The 14,600-nt window shown below is 51.2% G+C and overlaps 1 protein-coding gene across 2 annotated transcripts in view; it reads right to left on the bottom strand.

Annotated features, from left to right (window-relative positions):
* LOC147018186 (serine/threonine-protein kinase TAO1-like) overlaps positions 1 to 14,600 on the bottom strand; it is a 93,987-nt gene that overhangs the window by 27,434 nt on the left and 51,953 nt on the right. The window lies entirely within an intron of this gene.

Genomic DNA, 14,600 nt, shown 5'->3' with positions numbered 1-14,600 from the left:
ATCTGCATAACAGCTTCATTTTTCACCCTCCTTCCCCTCCCCCCCCCCACCCCCAATCTCCATCTTCATCTCTGCATGACTCGTAAACTCGTGCCTCATTTACCATCATGTTTGTAAAGTGCTGTCTGTCTTCATGGCTTTAATCATCACTGCCTTCCCAGTCTTGATGTTTGTCTTTGTCTCTCTGCCCTTGGAGTCCTTAAATCCAACCCATTTTGTACTGTTTGTGGGGCTACGATAACATCCTCACTCAAAATGACATATTCCCTCACATCACTGGTGTTTATTCCTGGCGTTGGCCTCGAGGTTAGGGTGGTGGCTTCGGATCCTAGGGTCCTGGGTTCAAGCCCCGTTCGCCGCTGAATTAATACCAGGGGGTTGACTCAGCCTGTCATCCTTCTGAGGTCGGCAAAATGAGTACCAGTGTAGCAGCCAAAAAGGCTGCACAAGAAGGGAAAGGGGTAACAACGGATTGATTAAATCTGGTATTGGTGTGGTGTAGGCATGATGGGCCAAATGGCCTCCTCCTGCACCTTAATTCCTTGAAAATCCTTGTAAATCACCTTCACACCCAGGTTTCCCTATATCCACTCCAGTCTCCCACACAACCACCACTCCTGGTTCGCATCCCCCGATTACATGTTCATCCACCCCATGCCCTCTTCCTCCTCGTTTCCTTCATGTCCCATCCTTGCTACCTTCACTCCCCCCTTGCTTTCCTCATGACCCGGCCCCTCCCTCCCCCCCTGCGTCCTGGACCCTCTTTGAAGTCCCCTGCGTCCCGGCTCCTTTCTGCTTTCCCATAGTCGTGCACTTTTGAAATCACGTTTGTGGACCTCTCAGTCGATTTGTAATACGACTGAGCAAATGTGACAAATTAATTGATAAAGACCGACATTGTTTTCTTGATGGAAACATGGCTGGAAAAAAAAAACAGACGATCTTGTCATTCTTGGAGAGATATGTCCACCTGATTATTCGGTTATTCGTGTTCCACGGGAAGCTGAAAGCCATGGTGGAGGGATTTCTGCCATCTACAGATCTCACCTGAAGCTCAGGTTGAGGACAAATGTTATTCCATGAATTATACCATCAACTAGATCATTGGAGTACGCTCTAATTTCTCAGGGAGAAGTCAACTTTTTGGTCATTGACCTCTCTTATCTGCTTCATTGAAGTCGGCAGATTTTCTGGAGGAGTTTGAGTAGTTACTCAGCTGTGTTGACCTACTGCCAGGGAGACTGAATGTCATGAGACTGAATTAAACCTCCATGTTGACTTCCCATCAAAGCCAGAGGTGAGAAGGTTCAACACAGCTATGTGTAGATCCATGCACGAGTTGCTCAACATTCAAAGAAGACAAAACTATCACAAGAAAAGCAAGAGCTCAAGTGAGCACAATATAGGTCCAAACAAGAAGGTATATACAGAATTGTGCTACTACATGGAAAACAGCATCCTGGTTGCCATGGCAACCACTTTAGATGACGAACGTATGTCGCGACACACCATCTCCACAGTCTGTACCTATGTACCACATATGAAACATGAAAGTTGAAAACTTTGGGAGTTAGAATGCGGACAGGAACGGACGGACGGACAGACAGACGACCGGTATCACATAATACGCCCCGATATATATATATATATATATATATATATATATATATATATATATATATATATATATATATATATATATATATATATATATATATATATATATATATATATTTATATGGCGTCTAAAAACACCTCACCGACACATTATTTTAACAACACCTCAGCGACACATTATTAGCAAGAATGAGTGAACACTTTCTGGATTCAGACGGAAGTCCTCCACCATGTGCCAAAATTTCATGGAGCTGCCTCCTCCAACAAAAAAAAAATTATGCGAGAAGAACAATCATTTTACTCGGCCTGTCACGCGAGTGACCATTCCAACTACAGGAGTCTGTTAAATTGGGTTAGGAATGGTATAGGAAGCTGAAATTTTGCATGCCAGTTCTAACATACATGCAGTACATTGTGTGCAAAGCACAAGCCTTGAAGTGATGAAGTTTCAAAATGGGCTTCTGGTATGGATGTGCAAAAATGATGGTATTCAGACCCCTAAAATGGAAACATTTTCCCTCATATCTTGACCAATATAGTAGCTAGAAGAACGAGTGAACACTTTTTAGATTCAGCAGGAGCTTCTCTAGTGGTTCACGAAAAAATATTTTCACGAAAAAAATAAGTGACCACTATATTCGTTATTGTTGTGTGTCTGTCTGTCTGTCTGTCTGTCTGTTGGGTAGTCGATCCAGTCAGAAAATTTTTTTTTTTTGAGATTTCTTTTACCCTTATTATCAGTATTTAAAATGGCGATTTCAGTTAATACAATGGCGATTTCGATGAACTTTGGGTGGTAGGTTCATACCATGACCGAGTTGTGTGCAAATGAGAACCGTTGCTATGGACACCACCGTTGCCTAGCAACGGGACTTTGAAATTTTAGAAAAATCATAAAAAATTAATTTTTTCGAAAATCAAAAATCGGGCCACGAGCGACTGTGGGCAGTACATTCAGCCATATTGTCAAAAATTTCCAGCCGGATCCTATGAAAACTGTCGGAGAAGATAGACTTTGAATGAACCCTGGTCGAAAACAATAAGAAAAACGAAGTTCGTTATATCTCAGAGACTATGAGTCAGATATACATGAAACTGGTAAGGTAGGTTCATGCTATGTCCTAGTTATGTGTGAGAAAGAAGCGTTGCTATGGACCCCTCCGTTACCTAGCAACTGCCAAAAAACCTCTAAATGTGGGGGTATTTTAACGAAAAAACAATCTGCAGCATTAACACTTGAAGCTTGAATCATGAATCATATATATATATATATATATATATATATATATATATATATATATATATATATATATATATATATATATATATATACATATATATATATATATACATATATATATATACATACATATATATATACATATATATATATATACATACATATATATATATATACATATATATATATATATACATATATATATATATATATATATATACATATATATATATATATACATATATATATATATATATATATATATATTGTGGCGGTCTCCGCGCCCGACGGCGTGCGTGCGGCCACGTAACTCGAATCGCGGCACGTCGCCCACCGGACGGACAATTCAGTCGTGACCCTCTCGGACTAACGCCGGGAACCAGTCACGGGTGGACCTTTCGGTCGCACCGCGATCGAGCCAATCAGCCCCCGCGTGGGATAGGGTTGCTCGCCAAATTCGAACTACCTAAGTACCCACGCGGAGGTAGACGGGCGATCGCACCTCGCCGCAGGTCGACTTCGGACACGGGCCACTTAGCGACCCGTTCCGTACTATCAGAATAACCGAGCGGTGTTATCGTCGACCTCGACGGTTCGATTAATTATCGGGCGTATTCAGCCCACTACCAACCCTTTACGTGAAGCAAGATGGGGGTTCAATGGGGAAAAGGACGAAGCGAGCGGGAGAACAGTTCAACAATAAAGCACATTTATTCTCGGCACACGGGAAGCACACAAATACAATTCCACCAAATGCACACAAAAAAGAAAACACAATTCCATTTACACAAAAAGCAAACATAAAAGTGAAAACACAGTGCAGAGCTAATTCCGACTACCGAGCACACGGCAACACTTATACAATTCTACTTCACAGACGGCGCCGACAACACATACCCAAAACCAAGGAAAAGAAATACCCCAAGAATGAGGTAGGCCTGGGGCCGAGACCTGGTCGGGCCTACCCGTCTGGTGATGAGACGCGGAGCGGCGATGGCCCCGCAACCCGCGGGCCTCGTGGACAGTGCCTGGCAGGGGGTGGGAACGGGGCCCCCTTGGTCGCACTATCTCAGCGCGGGGGGAAACAGGAGGGGGGTTGCTGATGCTCGGGGCATAGAGGATCTTTATTATATGCGACGAGCGTCTCCACCTCGGCCAGGTCGCGCTGTCGGCCTCCCAGGGGTGCAGCTCCCTGCACGGCGAAGCACCCCTCGCCCGCCCTCCCCGCCTCTCCACAGCTCGTCCCCTCCGTTCCGACTTTTAACGCACACGACGAGCAGCTCCACCGCCCGCGAAGTCTTGACTCTCTGTTCCGACTCCTTCGCCTCGTTCCGACCTTTACTACTTGTTTGTGACTCCGACTCCCGTTCTGCTGACTCTCTCGTTCCCGTTCTGCTGACTCCCTCGTTCCGACTTTTACGACTTCTTTTACTGACGAACACCGTCCTTTTATCCCCCGTAACTTCGCCTTTGACCCCCCTCCCTTTGACCTTTCACCTCGCTCCCCATTGGCCCGACAAAAAGTGGGCGTGAAGGCTTTTGATCCGCAAGTTTGCATATGGCGATCGCCCTGGGGGCGGGGCCAAGTCGCCCCTCGCTCACCGATTGGACGGCAAAAAGTGGGCGTGTGTCGTTTTCGATCCGTTTTTGAAGCAGAAAATCCGTGGTTTTGTACACGCTGTTCAACGTGCGCCCTACACGAGTCCAGCATCGGTGCCCATGAGTGGCGCGAGATGACGGTGATGCGATGGTGGCGAGTTGTGACGGTAAGGTCGTGGCGGTTGTGGTGAAGCGGTGGTTGTGGTCGGTGGTTGATGTTGTGGTTGTGATGGTGGCGATTGGTCCAAAATAAAGATAGTAAAAGAAAAACGGCTATCCTGAAGAGTCGCAGCACGTATAAATGACATGTATTCCCACTAGACAACGGGTTTGGGCCTAACTACACATGCACTTACCGAGATACCTCACCTAAGGGACCTGAATGGTGGTTTGCGAATCTGGTAACCACAACACTACCCCCTTCCTTTTTACAGACTCGTCCCGAGGTCGTCAAATTTTTCGTGTGCCATCATGTGTAGTTTTCCCCTAGTACACTTTACCTACGGATCCCTGAGTGCGACATTCATGGTATTCGTGTCCCCAAAATAAATAACCTGAGGGCTGCGTAACTACCTAAACAAACTCACTCACACGGACGACTTAAATAAAATTGCCGGCGCTAAGACATACATGCCGGGGGGCGCACTCATATGTACAGTACATCTTAACCTTAACTTACAAATCTTACACTAAACCATGGCCCAGGATCATTGAACTCTGCAAAAGAAAAGCAGTTAGCAGGGAGCCAGGCTGCCCGCATGCAGTCTCTGGCTCAAACAATGCAGGTGACAGGGAACGTGGCTGGCTGCTCACACGCAGTCCAAGGCCTTCCCTTTTGAACTGAACGCAGTGAACCACAACGGTGCATGGGCCGCACAACGCAGTCTCCGTGCCAGCTCAAGTGGCACACGCAATGAGCACAACGAATGGATGCATGAACGGTTTGAACTGAATGCAGTGAACCACAGCGGTGCATGGGCTGCACAAACGCAGTCTCCGTGCCAGCTCAAGTGGCACACGCAATGAGCACAACGAATGGATGCATGGATGGACGCAAAACACGGTGCACGGGCCGCCACTGCAGGCCCGTGTTGTAGCTGCCAACAGGGCAGTTCTTGCAGCTTGCAAACTGTTGCCTTGCGGATCCTGGCGCACATGGAAATGAACAGGGGGGGGGGCAAAGCAAAAATTGAACGGGGCTGGTGAACGTGGGCAGTGGGCATGGCATGGCAAAGGTGCAGGCAACACAGCCCGCAGAAGAAGGCCGCTGCAGGCAAACACAGCCGGCAGATGAACTGGCCGGCACAGGCCTTGAAGAAAAACAGCCAGCAGATGAACTGGCCGGCACAGGCCTTGCAGAACACAGCTGCCGATGAAGTTGGCCGGCCTCCGCCTTGAAGCAAAACACGGCCAGCCGATGAAGTTGGCCAGCCTTTGCCGTTCAATGGAGGTTGGTGGAGGGAGTGCGGTGGTGCTGGCCACTTGGAAGGCGGGCTCGGACCTACCTACCTGTCTCCCTCCCAACCTATCGCCTTTGCCTGTCACTGTACATACCCACTCCCTTAATTTGTCAAACCCCAATTTAGCCCCAACTTATTTTTTTGTTGTTTTTATTTTTACTTCCCCACTATAAATCGTCCCCTAACCCCCTTTATCGTCCTTGTTCGGCTAACCTATCCTGTCACCTAGCCTACTCCCAACCCCTACGTTCCCTTCCCGGAGGGGAACAAGGAGAGCTAACGTCCTGTGTCGAGGCCCAACGAAGCCTCAGAATGGCCTCCCCAGAGTTCGGCGATCTTAACACCAAGTGGGTCCAGCGGCCCCACAACGACAGCGAGGGGATGGATGGTGCGGAGGTACATCTCCTAATCTACCCTACCCATTTAAGTGTTAAACTCCCCCGGGGCTTTCAACAAGCCCCTCTCGCTTAAACTATTGGTTCTAACAACCCAGATTCCCGTCGCCTGTGTTGGTGTCCTTACAATTTCGGGCCTCGCCCCCCCAATTTTCTCTCCGTGCCCTCACACGGTCTCCTGGCTGGGACACGTGGCTCCCTTTGGCAGGCACGACCCTCTGCCGAATCTCCCGCTATGGCACCCCCGGGCACTACACTGCCTCCGAGCCTACCAGCTCCCTAACACCGGGGAGTGCCCCCCATGGCACCTCCCTTGAAACGCACACGTGGCAGGCCGGCCTCCCGGGCCCCTTTCCGAGGGTCACCCGTGCCCACAACACTGCCCACGCGGCTAATGGCGCTCCGGGCCCCCGCACCAAGCAGGCGCACCCGTGCCCAATACTCTATCCCTGCCCCCCATGGGCCCTTGGCCTACCGCGGCCGACTAGCCTGGTGCCCGGGGTACCCACTCAGCGATACTCACCTTTCGCAGCCACGCTCCCAAGCCCGTCAACAGGGCTCCTGCACCCCTCCAAATGGGTTTCGAGCCTACACTCCCACCAACAGCAAAACGACCTCCATTTTTCAATTTGACTAACCCAGCTAACTCACTTTACTCTGACCCCGGGGTCCCTTGGGCGGGAGTCACTCCTCCCCCCAATCACTCATCGCACCATGCATTCCCCATTCACTCCATACACACAGACCCGCTGGCCTCACTCACTCACCAAGCACATGCTTCCACTCCACTCACCAACAACTCTTCAACACACACACCGCTGAACTCTGCCATCCTTCTATCTGCATCCCCTAACTAACTCGTGCTCCCACGTCGTCCCTTAAACTATAGCACGTTCCTTTTAACACTACGTAGCTAAACTACGTCCCCTCTACACATCCACAAGTCTGTCACTGTCTTTTAAATAATTCATTTTATTTCCCAACCTAAATCTGGCTACAATCCCTCTAACTAATCCATTCCACGGACTCCATGAGGACTTACCCCTGCCCCATGGAGTCGGTCTAACTAAGCTAACCCTTCCCCCTAACTAGTTTCCATCCTGTGCCCAGGTAAGGGGGTCTTTCACCCCTTGCCCAGGAATCCTGTACACCCGAAAGTGAGGCTTGTTCTTTTTTTTTTTTCTTTACATGCGCAGCGCCAGCGCGGCAACTCGCGCTCTTTGCACTTTGCAACTGCCCGTGACGTCATGCAGCTGCACGTGTTCCTCGTCCCTCCTTGGACGGGACCATCCGGCAGAGATACCACTCCTGCCGGATTCCAACCACACGTGCAGCCATGACGTCACCGTGCGCATAAAAAAAACACAAGCCCCACGTCTCGAGGGGTTCCCCACGCGAACACATGTGCTTTGCCCGTTGGAGCTGAACACACACGATCGCGTGGAGAACCCGTCCGGTCCAAATCCATTTACCTGCCTAAACTTTGCCCGTCCGCGGGATCGGCAAATCCACCGCGTGCGTTTCCGGACCGGGACTTCACTCCCGCAAGCGAGCACGTGGCGGTCTCGTGCGTTGCACAGCACGAACCGCGTGCTCACTGCTGGGTGAACCCGGCACGGTCCTCGAAACAACTACAGCCGCCACTCGGCTTTCTTTCCTCTGTCGCCGTCGTCGCCATTCGACCCACGCACACCTGCGTGTTACGACGCACACAGTCCACTCCATCACATTCACACGGGGAGACGTGGCTGCGTGCTCCCGCATGCCAACCGACATCTCCCTCACATACCGCTCTCTCACACACACGGTCTCCCTTGCACACAGCGACCTTGCACACGGCCGTTCACTCACGCGTGTGGGGACACTCACTCGCGGGGCCTCACTCGCACTCCGTGCCTCATCCACACACGCGGGGGCACTCACCCGCGGTACCTCATCCACACACCGTGCCTCACTCATACACGCGGGGGCACTAACCCGCGGTGCCTCACTCGCACTCCGTGCCTCATCCACACACGGTGTGCTGGGAAGCACGTACTCCGGCAACATCGCCACCACACCACTCACACACGGGGTCACTTCCACACACGGGGACGCACTCACGCCTTGCACCACACACACAGGGACAACCACACTGGGGATTCGAGTCCCCACAAGGGTCTCCGGGGCCTCTATACCCCCCAAGCTCGCCGTGCACCCGTCCACAGCACTCCTCCCCTCAACCTCGCAAAGCACGACCGAACTCACCTGGTCGTGACTCGCCTCAAGGGGGCATACTCCCTCCCCTCGTTCCTGGAGGAGGCCATCCAGGTGCTCACACCGGGTCCCTGCACGCTCCGCGAGCTCACCCCCATTATCCTCCACTACCTCCGTGTGTGTGTGTGCGTCACTTACCCCGTCCTCACCGTGTAGTCTTCCCTCTATTTTTTCTGTCTCCCGTGTCTCTGCCAACTCTTCACCCTTTACCTCCCTTGTCTCAACTATTATTTCCGTTGTCGTCACCTCGTGTCTCGTCTCACACGTTTTGGTCTCCCCATTTAATTTTTCCCTTTCGGTCATCGTCACGACCCTCGCCCAACACGTTCCACGGGTATTTTTCACCCGCCTCCACCGCGGGCCTGTCAGCCGTTGCACCCCCTTCCAGCTCGTTTGTTCCGACACGTGGAGTCGCCATTTTAAGTTCTGCATGTTCATGCCCGCCTGCAGGCTTCGGCCCATGTTCTGCGTCTCACCCCGTAGCTCTTTCATTTCTTCTCTCATGTTTGCTTCCATTCCGTTTATTTGCTTGTTCATTTCGTTTTTCATTTCATTTGTATTTGTATCCATCTTCTCGTTCATGCCTTTCATTTCGTTTTTCATTTCATTTGTGTTTGCATCCATTTTTTGTGTATTCGCATCCATCTTTTCGTTCATTGCCGCCAGCATGGCTATAGCTGAGCCATGTTGGATGCACTCAGGTGAGCGGTTTCGGCAGGGGTTGGGGAAGGGTCTTGGTGGAGAGGGGGGGGGAGGTGTCATACACCGCGGCCGCTGCCGCACCCACCTCGGGCCCTGGGTTCAGTTGGGCGAGTCCGTGTTCCTGCACAATCAACATTTCCTGCGCGAGTGTTCGTTCCTGAATCCTTGACTCAACATTGTTACACATATACATTTCTAATACCCCCGGCTCCCGCTCCCCTTGAGCCGCCATCTTGCTTCTCGTGAAGGGTTAATTTGCTCGCTCGTAATTTGGAGGGAATCGAGGGTCTCTTCTCTCACCCCTGGACCGATTCCCGTAAATTTGGCCGGAGACAGGAGAGCCCGTTTTCCTGTTCTCCGATACCAGTGCCGCGAGGAGGGCGATGGAATTTGTATCCCACTCCTGACACCAGTGTTGCCGTCTTCGCGCCCGCCGGCGTGCGGACGGCCACGTAACTCGAATCGCGGCACGTCGCCCACCGGACGGACAATCCGAGTCGTGACCCTCTCGGACTAACGCCGGGAACCAGTCACGGGTGGACCTTTCGGTCACACCGCGATCGAGCCAATCAGCCCCGCGTGGGATAGGGTTGCTCGCCAAGGGGTCGGAACTACCTAAGTACCCACGCGGAGGGTAGACCGAGCGTCGCACCTCGCCGCAGGTCGACTTCGGACACGGGCCGCATAGCGACCCGTTCCGTACTATCAGAATAACCGAGCGGTGTTATCGTCGACCTCGACGGTTCGATTAATTATCGGGCGTATTCAGCCCACTACCAACCCTTTACGTGAAGCAAGATGGGGGTTCAATGGGGAAAAAGACGAAGCGAAGCGGGAGAACAGTTCAACAATAAAGCACATTTATTCTCGGCACACGGGAAGCACACAAATACAATTCCACCAAATGCACACAAAAAAGAAAACACAATTCCATTTACACAAAAAGCAAACATAAAAGTGAAAACACAGTGCAGAGCTAATTCCGACTACCGAGCACACGGCAACACTTATACAATTCTACTTCACAGACGGCGCCGACAACACATACCCAAAACCAAGGAAAAGAAATACCCCAAGAATGAGGTAGGCCTGGGGCCGAGACCTGGTCGGGCCTACCCGTCTGGTGATGAGACGCGGAGCGCGATGGCCCGCAACCCGCGGGCCTCGTGGACAGTGCCTGGCAGGGGGTGGGAACGGGGCCCCCTTGGTCGCACTATCTCAGCGCGGGGGGAAACAGGAGGGGGGTTGCTGATGCTCGGGGCATAGAGGATCTTTATTATATGCGACGAGCGTCTCCACCTCGGCCAGGTCGCGCTGTCGGCCTCCCAGGGGTGCAGCTCCCTGCACGACGCGAGCACCCCCTCGTCCGCCCTCGCCGCCTCTCCACAGCTCGTCCCCTCCGTTCCGACTTTTAACGCACACGACGAGCAGCTCCACCGCCCGCGAAGTCTTGACTCTCTGTTCCGACTCCTTCGCCTCGTTCCGACCTTTACTACTTGTTTGTGACTCCGACTCCCGTTCTGCTGACTCTCTCGTTCCCGTTCTGCTGACTCCCTCGTTCCGACTTTTACGACTTCTTTTACTGACGAACACCGTCCTTTTATCCCCCCGTAACTTCGCCTTTGACCCCCTCCCTTTGACCTTTCACCTCGCTCCCCATTGGCCCGACAAAAAGTGGGCGTGAAGGCTTTTTGATCCACAAATTTGCATATATCGATCGCCCTGGGGGCGGGGCCAATTCGCCCCTCGCTCACCGATTGGACGGCAAAAAGTGGGCGTGTGTCGTTTTCGATCCGTTTTTGAAGCAGAAAATCCGTGGTTTTGTACACGCTGTTCAACGTACGCCCTACACGAGTCCAGCATCGGTGCCCATGAGTGGCGCGAGATGACGGTGATGCGATGGTGGCGAGTTGTGACGGTAAAGGTCGTGGCGGTTGTGGTGAAGCGGTGGTTGTGGTCGGTGGTTGATGTTGTGGTTGTGATGGTGGCGATTGGTCCAAAATAAAGATAGTAAAAGAAAAACGGCTATCCTGAAGAGTCGCAGCACGTATAAATGACATGTATTCCCACTAGACAACGGGTTTGGGCCTAACTACACATGCACTTACCGAGATACCTCACCTAAGGGACCTGAATGGTGGTTTGCGAATCTGGTAACCACAACAATATATATATATACATATATATATATATATATACATATATATATATATATATATATATATATATATATATATATATTATGTGTGTGTTTATATTGTTGCAGATCCGGGGTGGTGGGATTCTCACCCGGTCCTAGGCGCCACACCCTCACCACCACCGTCTCCGGGGTTTATAACGCCGGCCGGCTCAGCACAGGCTTCGGGTCACGCGCCTTCAATCGCGATACCAACGTAATCCTTGTACCTTGCCAGTTGGGGAAATAGAACCCCTGGTTACAGACTGGGTTTGTCAGATGCCGAGCGTTTTCTGCCAGTCTGTAAAGCCCCTGTCACACCTTGACGATTTAGCCAGCGTATGGCAACGTATCAAAATTTATCTAAAATGCTGGTGTATGCTGAACTATTAATTTTTTTTCAGTTTTGGGCGTATAATAGTGTATTCATAACGAGTTGGACGAATGCATAACGTATTAGTAATGGACACAGAACGTTTCGATAACTTATAGATAACTTAAGCCGCTGTCACACCTTGACGTTTTAGCCAGCGTATGCCGACGTATGAAAAATTTGGCGAATACGCTGGCACACGTCGAATACGTTATGGGTAAGTTTTGTATACGTTAAGAGCACGCTGGCATACGTCGTAGTACGCCGAGCTCGTCGACAAATTTTGTGCATGCACTCCATAACGGGACTATTGTAATTATTTCAGAGTAATTAGGTCATGTCAGGAATTTTGAAACCCCTGTACTGAAGGTACAACTATTAGTTATGACAACTTCCTAGTATTTCGTTACAATTTTATAACTATTGTGAGAGCAGAGTTTTCAATAAATGTTGTTATTGTTTAATAAATGACAAAAAACAGTGTCACTCCATAACACAGTTTTTGAATGTTAATTACTTGACAATGGTCCAACTTGCAGGTCAGGTCAGGTCAGGTATGGGAGCATGTGCCAGAACAGCGCGTCGCTGCGTCCACTTTCCGCCGGTACTCCGGGGGCCTCCGTCTGGCCATCCCCCAGGCAGATGCCAGGCCCATCCCCATCTCCTTGAGATGATGGTCAACCTGCTGCAACCATGAGGCACGTGGTCGGCCCACTGGCCTCCTCCACTCATGAGACTCCCTCGCTGAGAGAATCTGGTGAGCAGGATCAGCGTCAGGAAAACGAGCCACATGTCCATACAGCCGCAGCTGACGCTCACGGACTATGCAGGTAACAAATCTCATCCGAGTCTCTCTCAGCAACCGCTCGTTGGACACAAAATCCGACCAGCGATAGCCAAGGATTCTCCGAAGAGACCTGGTACCAAAGGAATTAAGTCTCCGTCTCAGATCCTTGGTCAAAGTCCAAGTCTCGCACCCATAGAGCAAGACTGGAAGTACCAAGGACCTGAAGACTCGGACTTTCGTCCTCCCGCACAGGTACCGGCAGCGCCACACCCCATGATCCAGTGAATCCATGACTCCCCAGGCCCGACCCAGACGTCTATTGACCTCCGGCTCACAACCTGCGGAGACATGAATATCACTGCCAAGGTAAGTGAATCTATCCACGACCTCAACATCCTCACCACAAACAGACACAGACAGGACAGCAGCATCCAAGATGTCACCGAAAGCCTGGATCTTTGTTTTGACCCAAGAAATCCGTAATCCCAACGGCTCCGACTCCTCATTCAGCACCTCGAGGGCCCCCAAGAGGATGTCTAAAGTCTCCGCAAAGATGACTGCATCATCTGCAAAATCAAAGATCCGAGATCTTGACATTGCCAAACGATGCACCGCAACTTGATCTCTCCGACATCCTCCCAAAAAATCCAGTCCATACAAGTGCTGAAAGTGTGGGGGCAAGTACACATCCCTGACGAACTCCAGTAACAACTGGAAATAAGTCAGAGGCGGTACCACCACACTTCACAGCACTCTCAGTACCAGAGTAGAGTTCAGACATCAGATCGATCAGTTTCGGTGGCACCCCACGAAGACCAAGAATCCTCCAGAGGACATCCCGATTCACTGAATCGAACGCTTTACAGAGATCAACATAGGCTGCAAGCAGCCCCTGCCGAAAATCTCGTCTGCGTTCAGTGAGGACACGAAGAGCAAGGATACGGTCAATCGTTGACCTCTTTGGTGTAAAGCCTGACTGCTCTGGACGCTGGTGCTCAAGCAGATGGTGGCGAACCCTATCAAGAATTATCCGAGCAAAGACCTTGCCCGGCTCTGAGAGCAGCGTCACCCTCGGTAGTTGTTGCAGTCTTGGCGAATCACCCTTCCCTTTCCAGAGAGGGACAACAAGGCCCCTCTTCCAGTCAGTTGGGATGATGCCTGTGTTCCAGGCAGAGCACAAAACTGCATGCAACGACGCGAGTGCAGCATTTCCACCAGCCTTGAGAAGTTCAGCATGGATGCCACAGATCCCTGGAGCTTTGCCCCGTTTCAACTGGTTCACCGCAGCCCGTGTTTCCAAGCGATGGTGGACCACAGTTGGTCGAGGGTCAGCAACAGGGATTGTAACACCCTTGACGTCCAACTCGACAGCTGGGGGATCAGCCTGGTACAACCGCTCCAAAGTAACCGGCCCAGCGGGCCTTCACTTCAGACTCCTCTGTCAAGAGCCTACCACTCTCTGCTCGGAACTGCAGTGCTCCGAGGGATGGGCTTGGATGAACGTAATGCGCGAATTCCCCTGTAGCGGGACGAGAATCACCTGTCCACAGGTGATGCTCTACCCCTCACAGATTCCTCGCACATAGGCCTCCTTGTCCACCCTCAGTGCACGTACAGTTTTACGCCTCAGCTCCCTGAACAGCTCAGCTCTGCCATTCAGCCTGGCCCTGCGACTCTGGTCAATGGTATCCAGTGTCCCTTGAGAGACAAAATTCTTCTTTGCCCTGCGGTGAACTCCAAGGCATCCACCGGCAACATCAAGGACGGTGGTCTTGAAGGTGCTCCACAACTCTTCAGGACCCCCCAAAGCACCCAGACCCCCCAAGTGTCCACTCAGCCTGTTCGCAAACTCCTCAGCTACTCTCTCATCCCTGAGCTTGGCAACATCCAGCCTAGGCTGGGATGGTACCATTCTCCAGGATTTAAGGTGCAGCTTTAGAGTTGCTACAACAAGCCTGTGGTCAGTATTGAGGAACTGAGCACTCCGGTAGACCC

Source organism: Eptatretus burgeri, chromosome 10 (genome assembly GCF_056783735.1).
Source record: "Eptatretus burgeri isolate ZD-2024b chromosome 10, Ebu_testis_v1, whole genome shotgun sequence".
Lineage (NCBI taxonomy): Eukaryota > Metazoa > Chordata > Myxini > Myxiniformes > Myxinidae > Eptatretus > Eptatretus burgeri.
The sequence above is the reverse complement of the archived record's forward strand: the minus strand, read 5'-3'. Positions and strand labels throughout refer to the sequence as shown.